We start from the raw sequence: 13,216 nt of genomic DNA, 5'->3' as shown, positions 1-13,216 counted from the left end.
TGTTGTTGTTGTGCTCTGTGAAGCGACGACACCGGTCGGGTTCGGTTCCAGCCCTGACACCCGCAACAAAGATGGCGGCGCCGCTCCCCAGTCGGCACAACGTGCGTGTACGCGTGCGCCGCAGTCACGTGGCTTCCGCCCACCCCCCGCGGTCCGGGAGGTGGAAGCTTCCAGCAACCGGCGCCGGCGCGCGGGGGCCGAGCGTTACGTCAGCCAGCGCGGCCGGCCATTGGGCCAGGCCTGCGCACGTGATGCGCGCGATGACGTCGAGGCGGACGGTGACTAAAATGGCGTCCCGCAATGAAGCAGGAAATGCTGTCAAATTTATCCGGTGAAGGAAAAGTTTGGGTTCGGGGCTGAGACCTTGTCGCGGACGCTGCCGCGAGCGATTTGCGAGGAGCTTAAAGTTTTAAAAAAAAAAGAGACTAGAGGTAAGCGAGAGCGGTGGGCGCGGGCAGGCCCTGTGCGGGGTGAGGGGAAACCTCGTCGGTTGAAGGGACACAGTTTACTGAGGAGGGAGAGACCGAGACGAGAGATAGGTCAGCGGTAAAGTGGAGCAGTTGAGCATTCAAACCCGTCCGTGCAGTACTATTGCCATCACCTACCCCCCCCCCCCCTCCCCCCCCTCGACCTCCTGCTTTTTCTTCCTCATTTTTTCAACGCCATCGTCGTGTGTGTGTGTGTGTGTGTGTGTGTAAAAAAAGTAACGTGAGGCCCGTCCCCGGTTTGACGCTTCCAGCACCGTCTGCCTCCGGGCACATGGAAACTTGGAAGGGTGTTGTTTGCGCCGTCGAAATCCGCCGCTCCCCCCCCACTGTGTTATCGATTCACTTGTGTTCATTTATGAAGCGTTTGGGGTCGTTTTGACGTGTGCCGTCGCTGTTCCGGTCTGATTTCATCTGCTCGCTGCCCCGTACCAAAGATTGGACGATTGCCATTGGGGGGCACCGGCGCAGGTTACAGCCCCAGTGGTTCATATTTTAGGATGACCTTTTCCCATTCCAGAGTAAATTACCTTTCCCGACGACTCATCTGTATGTTTTTAAGCGTGTTGATGATTTATTACGTTATTGCATTAGTAGATTGAAATTCTTTTAAAAGAAAAGCTGTCGACTAGAATGCTGTTTGTTTTGTCCAGCGCCGTGGGACGTCCTCCCGACCCGAAAGGCGCTGTACAAATGTAATTTTGTTTTGCTGTTGTCGTTATTATTCACAATTGACTGTTGGTTTAACTGAATTCAGGTTACACTGAAGAATATTACAATGTGAACTGCTTTGCCGCAAATTTCTGTTGGAAGTGAGTACATAAATAGCATTTGAAAGGGAAATGGACAAATATTTGATGAATTTAATGAATTCTATTTAAAGAAATCCATGAGACTTTCAAAGTTCAGTATTGAGCTTTGTGGTAATTCAAAAATAATTTACCCAGACAGCACTTTTATAAGAAGATGAAATTGCTTTTCTTTCTTTCTTATTGCAAGTCTTACTGAACTATGCACATCTTGCAACTAGTTAGGCAAACTGCTCCCAGTTTCTTTCAGTGTCACTCTACGTTTCACCCAGGAGGGGCACAGCATTGACCTGGCATAACTTTTTGGCTTTGGGGCATATTCTCAGTACCTTTCCACAGCAATATAGCTGAGCCTGAAATCCAGTAGAGTGGAAGAGTTGAATTTGTTTTATCTGTTCAGTGCACTATGTGCCTATGCTTCAACAAGCTGTTCTGCTGCCTATATGCAAAAGTATTTCTATTTTTTTTGACCAAATGGTAATATCATTACAATACTCCAAAAAGTATATATTTTCAAGTTTAGTGATCTGATTGTGACTGAGGATCTTTAGCATCAAGATATACTTTTTACATTGATAAAAGCTAAAGGCTACATGATGTCTCATTTTTCAAGAAGAACTGAATACATCATACATGCATCAAAAGAGTTTAATAATAAGAGTTTAATACCTGCAAAGTGATTCTAGTAGTCATTAACTGGTGTTGGTTTTGTAAGATCTTCCTTCATATCATGCACGGGCAAAAACTTGGCAACTAGAGTAGATATACTGAAAATGGTATTGGAAGGTGAAAATTACAATGCCAAAATTTGAACAGAAAAGCAAATGAGGGAGAGGAGAAAAGTGAAGATATATAACTGATGATAGCTTGGGAATGTATTCAAGGGTAATTTATTCTCAATGTTGCACTTGTTATGCACTCGTGCTACAGAATTTGCATACAATTTATAGCGATTGCAATGAACTGGTCGCAAGTCTAAGCATATTTCCGTAGTAATAATAATACTTGCATTTGATATAGCGCCTTATCACTGCTTCGAGATATACTCAAAGCGCTTCACAGAATATACTGTAAAGTGAAATGACTGAATACTTTTGCAATGAGTAAATATGAGCTATTTAATTGATTGACATCAGTTGGTACCAAAGGCAAAGGTAGTTTTGCCATAAATTCTGTGCCTGTGGGAAAGCAATTCAGATTTGAGTTCCTTGTTCTACTTCCATGAATGTGATTTGAGGTCGGAATGGACGTGCACAGATAAGTTACAGAGCCATAGATCATCATATTAATCAGTAAAAGGGAACAATTTCTCTATGTATAATTCTCTTGTGAGCTGTCAATTAGTATTGTGCGATTTTGTAAAATAGTTGTGTAAATAATTCACTGAAACAGTAATTTAACTTTTGATTAACTCTTGGGTCATGCTTGTAAAGTGAGAAGTTAAGTTTGCTATGATTAAAAGTAAGATGGATACTACTGAGATTGCACTAGGCTCTACTGTCTCCCAATAGATTAAATTCAAGGTCCACACCATCACCTGAGACCCTACTCTCTGTGAGGAACGCTATATAAATGTATGTTGTTGTTCTGACCCAGTTCTTGTGAAGCACTCACAATATGTTGTTCTACATGAAGGGTGATATAGAAGTGCAAGATGTTGTTGAGAATATAAGCCATTTGGTAAAACAGCAACTGAAAGAGATTACGTACACACTGTGTAATCAAAGAAGAAATTTATTATTTATAATCCTTTCATTTGGTATAGTGCGTTTCACATCAAGAGGATGTATCAGCGTTCACAAGATATACTGTGAACTGTAGTGTTTGTATGTTTTCTGTATGTTTTGTGATGCTACGTTTATATAATATTTATCTTGTTGCACTTGACAGTAATTTACGTAAACCGCATCAGCTTGATGATCATGTGCTATAAAATTTCTTCTACATTGGAGAAGTTTTGATCTCTAGTCTTACCTGCCCTAATGGCATTGTTGGGCCTTTAGCCTATCTGCCCCCATCCTGGATTTGCAACTTGTCCCTTTCCTTCTTCAAGGTCCTCCTCAAGACCTTCCTATTTGATTGTGCCTTTGGTCATCCTTCCTGGCCCCCAACCCTCTCAGCTCCCACCCCCATCTGAGGTGCACTGTCCAATGCTTTGGGACTTCCTCCTAATGTAAAGGTTCTATAAAAATATGAATTTATTTGGTGGAGGAGGGGGTAGACATGAAGCGGGGCGGAAAGGAGAGGAGGAAAGAGGCAGATAGAGTTGGCAGGAAAGGAGTGGTTAGAAGGTGGGGGGGGGGGGAAGGAAGAAGAAGCGAGAAGGGAAGAGGAGAGAAGTAGGAGAAGGAAAAGCAGCAGTCCATGTTCTCTGTCCATTCGCTCCAGCAAATCTGAATGGATTTTGAGCGAGAGTCAGCATGATACTTAACAGTTAAATTATTCCTGCACACTGTCCAGGCTTGTGTGAACAATGGAAGCATCTGATGAGTTACTGGACTGAAAATGTCTGTGTGATTTTACCCGTGCTTGTTGTGTCCTATTCGGGTGGGGCAATGAAATTTGCTGAAATGTGATCTTTTCCCATGACCCATGATTTCTTGCTGGCTCTTAGTATGTAACCTAACAAGTGCGCAATGATTTTTGACGGCCCAATTGAATTGTTATGATCTTGTCTCTTTTGGACAGATCTAGACCAATCAACACACTGACATATCTTGCTAACTGTGTGTGATTAACAAGGCACACTACTATGACACACATTCTTGCAAATTTGGCCACAGTCTCTATTGAACCCCTGCCTTTTGGGGGAAGCTAAAATACCTGTTTTTACTCTCTGTAGCAACAGAGAAATTGGCAGACGAATAAAGATTTAAAATGTTTTCTTATTTTACAGACACAGTATAGGTATGATGCCTAAAACCAGGGATGGCCAACTTGTGGATCGTGTGACTATTGTAATGTGTTCACCGTGCTGCAATTTAGTCATCCCTGAATAAAACAAACAATATAATACTTTTCCATAAGGCAAAATACTGCAGATACTGGAAATCTGAAATAAAAGCAGAAGTCGCTGGAAACACACAGCAGGTCAGGCAGAATCCACGAAGAGAGGAAAGTGAGTTAACGTTTCAGGTCGATGACCTAAAAGGTCTGACGAAAAGTCATCCACCTGAAACGTTAACTCACTTTCCTCTCTCTCACTTTTCCTCTCTGACCAGCAACTTCTGTTTTTATAATACTTTCCCACTTCAAGCAACAACAACAAGATTCCATTTATAGAGCGCCTTTCACGTCGGGAGGACGTCCCAAGGCGCTGTAGCAGGAACAGGTCTGACTATCTTATCAGATTAAAACAGCTGTTTTTTCTCTGAGCTGGAGTTTCAGTCTCTCGCCTTCTAAGGACAGATTTAACGAACGGTTGAATTGTACACCAGTCTCTCACTTAGTCAGAGAGACCAAGAGTTCGCACTGTCTCCACTTCATCTCCACAAACGGTTTCACCTCCAGGCCCCCACACCTCAGGCGCTGACCATCACCATGCAAGGATACACACTCCAAAGCCTTACTGAGCCAGTCCAGAACCATGGCATCTTGTATGACTCTCAACTATCCTTTCTACCCCTCATCTGTGCCATAACCCGCTCTGCCTTCCCCCGCCTTGGCAACATCACCCGGCTCCGCCACTGGCTCACACCGTAGGCTGCTGAAACCCTCATACACGCATTCATAACATCCAGGTTTGACTATGCAAACTCCCTGGTTACCAACCTCCCAAACTTCTCCCTCCATGAGCTGCAGATCATCCAGAACTTTGCAGCCCGTGTCATCTCCCGCACCAGTCTCCGTGACCCTATCACCCACTTCCTTGCCCGACTCCACTAGCTTCCCATCACACAGAGGATACAGTTCAAGATCCTGGTCCTCACCTTCAAAGTCCTCCATGGCCTTGGTCCCCCCCCTACCTCTGCTACCTTCTAACCCTCTACCAACCTGCCTGCTCCTTCCGCTCAGCAGGCTCCAGGCTGCTTCATGTTCCCCCGCCAGCCCGCCCCATCATTGGTGGGTTGCCTTCTGCCACTCTGCTCCCACCCTCTCAAACTCCATCCTACCTTTGGGATTTTGTAATTTTGCCTCGCCTCCTCCCTTGCCTCCTTCAAGACCCATCTCAAGAAACCTCCTCTTTGACTGTGGCTTCGGTCACCCTCCTTCCCCAGCCTGCTCTCCCCGATCCCGACCCCAGTTCGGGTCCGAAACATTGATTTTCCTGACATGAAAGACTCTATACGACAACAAAATTACATTTATAGAGCACCTTTCATGTCGGGAGGATGTCCCAAAGCGCTGAACAGTCAGTTGTCGGGGCCTGAGCATGGGGGAGGGGTGGTGTGCGGGTGAGGGAAGGCAGAGAGGTGGGAGGGAGACCAAAGGCACGATTAAAGAGAAGGGTCTTGAGACCGGCCTTGAAGGAGGCAAGGGAGGAAGCGAGGCGAAGGGACCGTTGGATGGAGTTCCAGAGTGTGGGTTCAGAAAGGCTGAAAGCCCGGCCACCGATGGTAGGGTGGGTCGGGCGGGAGACATGGAGCAGGCCGGAGCCCGATGAACGGAGGGAGCGAACAGGTTGGTAGGGAGTCAGCAGGTCAGAGAGGTGGAAGGAGGCAAGGCCATGGATGGCCTTAAAAGTGAGGACGAGGATCTTGAACTCGATCTTCGGGGGGATGGGGAGCCAGTGGAGTCGGGCGAGGGTGTGAGTGATGGGGTCATAAATGTAATTTTGTTGTTGCTGTGATGTGAACTGATAACTTGCTGTGTTTCCATCACTTTCTGCCAAAATTATTATTTTTTTCCTCTTGTGTTACTTTCTATTGATGTACAGTCAATGTTAATGACCTATTGTTCAGTTTTGCTATTCTCACCACATCTGAATTAGTGGTAATGTCAGCAATACAATACAAATTTACATTTATGTAGCACCTTTCATGTCGGGAGGATGTTCCAAGGCACTGGAAAGCCCAGGGCTTGTACCCAAGCTGGTTGTGGGGGTCGAAAGGGTGAATGGGGGGGAAAAGACGTTTGAAAATGCTGGGATGGAATTCTAGAGAGTGGGGGCAGATGTGCTGAAAGTCTGACTACTGAGAGTGAAGTAGTCACATTGAAGGAGGCTGGTGCTTGCTGAGCGGAAGGAGCTGCTGGATTGGTAGGGTTTGAGGAGGTCGCAGTGGTAGGGTGGGTCAAGACCATGGAGAAATATGAAGGTTAGGATGAGGATCTTGTACTCAATCCCCTGGAAGCTGGGGAGCCAGTGGATCTGAGCGAGGATGGCGGTGATAAGTTCACAGAGCCTTGTGCGGGAAAGGATATGAGCTGCCGAGCTTTGGATAATTGGCAGCTTATGAATTGAAGAAGGGGGTAGTCTGATGAGCAGAGAATTGGCGTGATCTTGCCTGGATGTGATGAATATATATAATATAATAATTCTTGCATTTGATATACTTGATTTATTATTATATTTTTCAATGAATTATTCCCCCCGGGAAAATGATCTGTCAATCGACTAACAACCAGGTTCTTAGTTACTTTTAGGTAAACACAGGCGTGTGGAATAAGGAAACTTGCCCAACGTTTCACCCTGCCCATGAATGCGTGAATTAGGGTCTCAGCGGCCTGAGGGGAGAGGTGTACGGAGGTGGGTGAAAGCTGAATGGGTCAGAACACAAATGTTAGATATAAAGGGCAGTCGAGTCAAACAAGCCACTGAGGTACCACACAGGCTCCGGGAGGTGGAGTGTGCATCCAAGTAGTTTGATGCTGTCAGAAACTGTGATAGGAAAACAAAACAAGCAGGATAGAGCCTTTGGTAGTATAGGGTTAGGGTAGTAGGTGCAGGTAGTATTTAATAAGAGGACATGAGATGGACGAAAAGAAGCAGGGATTTTCATAATGTAGTGACTGAAGGCTCGGCCACCAACAGTGGAGTGGTAGGGTACAGAGTGTTACCTGAACCGTTGCGAAATAAAGTTGTACAGTATCATTTGATTTTTATGGTGTGGCCAAATATCAAGAAATATTCAGTCAAGAAAAATGTATTTGGTTTGCTGATCAAACAAGTTGCCATCAACAACACAACAAGATTACATTTGTTTATCGCCTTTCACGTCGGGAGGATGTCCCAAGACGCTGGACAGTTACAGCATTTCAGACCTGAGCTGGGGTCAGGGGGGAGAAAGGAGGGGAAGGGGGGTGACCAATAGCATGGTTGAAGAGGAGGGTTTTGAGGCGGGACTTGAAGGAGGCTAAGGAGGGGGCGAGGAGGAGTGATTGGGGAATGGAGTTCCAGAGGTTGGGGCAGAGTGGCTGAAGGCTCTACCGCCAATGGTGGGGCGGGTGAGTCGGGGGATGTGGAGCAGGCCGGAGCCGGCTGAGCGGAGGGAGTGGACAGGTTGGTAGGGGGTTAGGAGGTCACAGAGATAGGGTGGGGCGAGACTGTTGAGGGGTTTGTAGGTGAGGACCAGGATTTTGAACTGGATCCTCTGAAGGATAGGGGCCAATGGAGTCGGGGGAGAATGGGGGAGATGGGATCATGGAGTTTGGTGCAGGAGAGGACATGGGCTGCAGAGTTCTGGATTATCTGCAGCCTGTGGAGGGAGGAGTCTACATAGTATATCCTGCGTGAAGTGCTTTGACAACAACAAGATCCCATTTATAGAGCGCCTTTCACGTCGGGAGGACGTCCCAAGGCGCTGTACAGTTGGGTCAGGACCCGAGCAGGGGGGAAATGGTCAGGGTGCGGGGAGGGAAGGGAGGGAGCGAGGAGGGGGTAGAGAGTCGAGAGGGGAGCTGAAGGCACGGTCAAATATGAAAGGTATATCAAATATAATGATTATTGTTGAGGTGTGGACTTTAATAATGTTTATAGGGGCATTACATAAATATTTGAAGAGGAGAATATGTAGGTTAGGAAGGAGAAACTGGAAATTGGGATTACATTAGTTGGCTCCAGTGGAAGGAATGACATTGTAAAAGGCTTGTTTGGCCAAGTGACTCCCTTTCGAATTCAAGATCCTCATCCTCACCTACAAGGCCATTCACGGCCTTGCTCCCTCCTACCTCTCCGACCTACTATCCCCCTACTTACCTGCCCGTACCCTCCGTTCCTCTGGCTCCGGTCTGCTCCACGTCCCCCGCCCCAACCGCCTTACCATCGGTGGCCGGGCCTTCAGCCTCTCAGCCACGAGGCTCTGGAACTCCATCCCCCAGTGCCTTCGCCGCTTCCTCCCTTTCCTCCTTCAAGGTCGGTCTCAAGACCTTTCTCTTCGACCGTGCCTTCAGCTCCCCTCTTGACTCTCTACCCCCTCCTCGCTCCTTCCCTCCCCTCGCCCTGACCATTTCACCCCTGCGCGGGTCCCGGCCCAACTGTCCAGCGCCTTGGGACGTCCTCCCGACGTGAAAGGCGCTCTATAAATGAAATGTTGTTGTTTACTGTAAGTTATGATTCTCTAACCATCAGTATTGTATGTCACGATGTATATAAAACATTCACAAACTGAAAGGCTATGAAGAGTTTTAAGAGACTGCAGATCCTAATAGAGGTCAAGCTTGTGGCATATAAGACCTGTGTGCAAACAGTCCTCCTTTATGGATTCGAGCTCCTGGGGATGCAGTGGCGAGGCTTCCTCTGACCCAATTGTGAAGTCCAGAATCAAGCAGTGACGTGGATTTATGGTAAACACAGAAAGGGGGTGCAGGGTGGGAGGGCTCCAGCCTAGACTGAAAATGAGTTTGAGATCCAGTCACATTAAGAAAGTTAGCCTGGAAGAAAAACTCAGATTTCAGGTGATTATTCTTTCAGTAAACAATCTACTGAATGTGGACTGTTTACTAAATGTGGTCCCATTGCGTAACTAAAGGGATTAGTCAAATCAGATTAGGATTGGAAGAACTGCACATTTACAAACTCGTGTTTTTCTGACTGAAAATAGGGGAAGACATTTAATTTCCTGACTTGTTCCTTTACATGCAAATGTATGTTATTACAATCTCCATCCTGTTCAAGGCATTCATGAACAATGTGTCATGTATGTGCCAATGTTAAATCATTAAATGTAGCTGTTTGGAAGAAAATGAATAGACCAAAATACCATATTGGGTTATTTTTTCTAGGGTGCTGTCATCCAATGAATAGAGAATAGTTTTGCAGAAATCCTTTCTGAGGATTTTTACTTGTAAGGTTTTCTGGAGGTGCCCAGTGCGCTATTTTAGATGGATTGATCAGAAACTTGAGTTGGTTGTGAGCTGGTACTTGATCAGCACTAGGTGAACTCCATGGCAAATTCAAGCCATTATATACAAAATTGCATTTGTATAGCACCTTTCATGTCGGGAGGACTTCCCAAGGCGCTGAACATTACAAAATTGGTTTGTATGAAAAAGATCCTTTGGCTCATTCCATCTCATTCTTCCAGAACACCCACCCTACCCATGTTTTAATTTAAATATGTCCAGTGCCCTGGCCTCTATCACCTTTCCTTCCAGTTATTGATTGCCGTCTGAGTAAAGAAAAACGTCCTGGTGTCTGTCCTGAAATTGCCCTTTGAAACTGTAAACCTATGTCCTCTTGTTCCAATCTTGTGTTGCATCCTAAATTATTGATCTGGGTTTACATTTTGAATCCCACATGTTCACTTCTATGAGATTCCCTCTGCGTCGTCTTTGCTCGAGATGGAAAAGCCCAGGTTTATCTAATTGTTGCGCATTGCTATAATATTGGGGATTATTTTGTTGCTGTCATGTACACTCTTCTTTGGCTGACCCCTTATGTCGTGGTGACTAAAACTGTATTCGATTTAGCAATATAGCCCAGCATCCTGTCTGTCTTGTTTATTGCTGCTTCAAACTGTTTTGACATAATGAGCAATGAGTCAACTAACACCCCTAGATCTCTTTCAGCTTCCGCTTGGCAAGTTCTATCCCATCCTTGGAGTACTTGTGTTTGTATTATTATTATTTATTGTATTAAGCTTAATTTGCCAGCAATCAGCCCATATGCATACCCTATCAAGCTCTCTTTGTAGGACCTTTGCTGCCTCCTCTGATTCCACAGTTTCACCCTCTTTCTTGCGAGCCCCCACCCTCTCCCCCTCCCCCATTTGAGTATCTTACTTTGAGTTAATTCAGATCACTGATATATATAAGGAAAAGGAGTGGTCTCAGGCCCGCCTAAGACACCCCGCTTAATACCTGTAGCTCAGTGGTTAGAGCACTCGCTTTGCAAGCGAGAGACCCGGGTTCAATTCCAGTCAGGGCGAAACCTTGGGCAAGTTTCCTTACTCCACACAGAGCCTAATAATAATCCCTCCAAAACCAAAAAACAATAATAAATTGGTCATTTTCAATCTACGACTGTTTGTGGGACATTGCTGTGCGCAATTGGCTGCTGCGTTCGCCCACAAATATACAGTCAATTCACTTTATAGTGTGTTCTGTGAAGCGCTTTGGGACGTCCTCCCGATGTGAAAAGCGCTACATCAAATGCAAGGATTATTATTACCTCTCCCTATTTGATCTAGCTCCCTTAACACAGACCATCTGCTTTCTTCCTTTCAGCCAATTTGTAATCTATGTCCTGTCTTGACCTTGAGACCCAGTGGCCATCGTCTTTTGTGTAGTCCTTTGGCAAATATCTTTGAAAGTCTAGTTATACTACATCAAATGGCTTTCCACAGTCAATTTGGGCTGTCAACATCTATGAATATATATCATCGTACCTTAACTGAAGGATTGTCGTCTTCTCCCTTTTGTTGTGTGTTTTTTCTTCAATTTCCATCAAACAATGTTTCTTTTTTATATAAGTATTTAACATTTTGATTGTAAACACTGTGACACACGCCTGACATGGAGCAAGACTGTTTCCCGCACTCAGAAAATAGTTTCAACGAGTGCTGAACCTCATCATCCAGCCAGAGCACATTCTGTTTCCATAGTGATTCATTTTAGAGCAGTGAGCGTTGGATAAAATAACTTTTTCTTTACAAAAAAATGTAATAACAGCTTAACCACAACCGCATAATTTTAACAAAATCAACTGAATGTTTAAAAAAAATTAACGGTACACCACTTTTTATTTGCCTCATTGCTTTTCTGTCTTCCTACATATCAATGCTAATGATTTGGATTCTTAGAGAATAAACATCTCAGATGCTGCCAATACAAACCTGATCAGCTCTTATGCTATGAGTATTATAACTGTAAAACCAGCAGTCTAAACCTATAGTGCCATCCATAGAGCATTGGCTATGTTAATAGCTATTAACTGCCTCAAACACAAAGATTTTGGTTCATTATGGATATTCCCTGTAACTATGAAAGGTAGACAGCAGTGGTAAGGGGTAACATTGTGTTCTACAACATCTTATTCAATTATGAAAATCTATGTTTTTTGCTGGGTAAGAATACTTGCGGTTGATCTTAAAAACTAACTCAGGAAACATTTTAGCACTATTCTAATGTTTTAATTCTAGTTTATGGAACAAAAAATATACTAAATCATGGAGTGTGAACAATAACAACAATAACAAGATTTCATTTATAGAGCGCTTTTCACGTCAGGAGGACGTCCCAAGGCGCTGGACAGTTGGGTCAGGACCCGAGCAGGAGGGAAATGGTCAGGGGGAGGGAAGGGAGGGAGCGAGGAGGGGGTAGAGAGTCGAGAGGGGAGCTGAAGGCACGGTCAAAGAGAAAGGTCTTGAGACCGGCCTTGAAGGAGGAAAGGGAGGAAGCAAGGCGAAGGCACTGAGGGATGGAGTAAATAACCATTTATTATAAGCGCATGCATTATTGGGTGGTCAACCGGGTGTCTTGACGCATGTGGAAACCCTTCACCATGCTTAAGAGTATCCAAAAGAAACTGAAAATTCCATATATCCCACCTACACATCCCAGAGATAGATTGTTGGGATGGAATGTGCAGTTTCTCCCTGGAGGGATGCATCCTGCTTACCTAATTCCAGAAAGTATTAGGCATAGGTTGGCAAGAGCCAAGGCTTGGGGAGCCAAGGCTTGGGGACCCCAAAGTGTGCTGTGCATTGGGGTACTGCTGGAGTCTTAACCAGCTAAATCCGTAAAGCTTGCCATATGCATTTGATATAGCCCTTAAACCTGTCAAAGTGCTGCAATTGCAGTCAACTATAGTGACGGTATTCAATCAATTATTATTACATCAATTTTAGATATATAATATGCCAAATTGTATTGTTTATATAGTATCACCAAATTTCAATAAAAACAAATTGAAAGGGGTTGAAAGGTGGTTTTGATGGTGACTATTCTGGTTTCCAAGCCACTTTGTTTAACACTACTATTTTTGATGCTTTCCAAACTAGGAGAAGTGGGTTCTGAGTTTGGTTAGAAAAACATTTCATCATTCTGGGCTAGATTCAAGCCCGTCTCAGATGTGATCATCTTTTGTAGGATGCATGTTTCCTGATTGATGAGTTTGGGCAGCCTCAAGGCTATTCCTCTTGGCTTCAAGTCCAGAACATAAAACTGAATCATTTTGCATAATTGGCACAACTATTGAAGCATCAGCCAGCCTGCTGTGATAGCTGTTGTGTAGAATGGAAAATTCCTGGTACTGAAGGGGATGATTTTCTGACTTGGGAACCATTGTTGGGACAGAGTCAAAAGAGCTTTTAAATTGCTCTTGATTTTACTTACTTTACAAGACGTTTCCAGGAATCCTTCATAGCTGAAAACATAAAATGAAGAATAATCCTTGCACTGACATACCTTATAAGGAATATCTCAGATCATTTTGCAATAATTATTGTAAAGTGTTGTGACTATGTATTTGTAAACAAACAGCAGTCAATTTGGGTACAGGAAGGTTGCACAAAGCCAGGAGGTGAATGCCCAATTTAATTGGAG

At 44.6% G+C, this 13,216-nt stretch overlaps 1 protein-coding gene across 1 annotated transcript in view; it reads left to right on the top strand.

Moving 5' to 3' along the window:
* Positions 1-258: 258 nt before the first annotated feature.
* The window catches only part of ubap1 (ubiquitin associated protein 1), a 35,097-nt gene continuing 22,139 nt past the window's right edge, over positions 259-13,216 (top strand). The window contains exon 1 of the mRNA XM_042335677.1: positions 259-431. The gene's annotated coding sequence lies outside the window, so the exon portion shown is untranslated. The remainder of the gene's footprint in view (positions 432-13,216) is intronic.

This window comes from Callorhinchus milii, unplaced genomic scaffold (assembly GCF_018977255.1).
Source record: "Callorhinchus milii isolate IMCB2004 unplaced genomic scaffold, IMCB_Cmil_1.0 Scaffold1, whole genome shotgun sequence".
NCBI lineage: Eukaryota > Metazoa > Chordata > Chondrichthyes > Chimaeriformes > Callorhinchidae > Callorhinchus > Callorhinchus milii.
The sequence above is the reverse complement of the archived record's forward strand: the minus strand, read 5'-3'. Positions and strand labels throughout refer to the sequence as shown.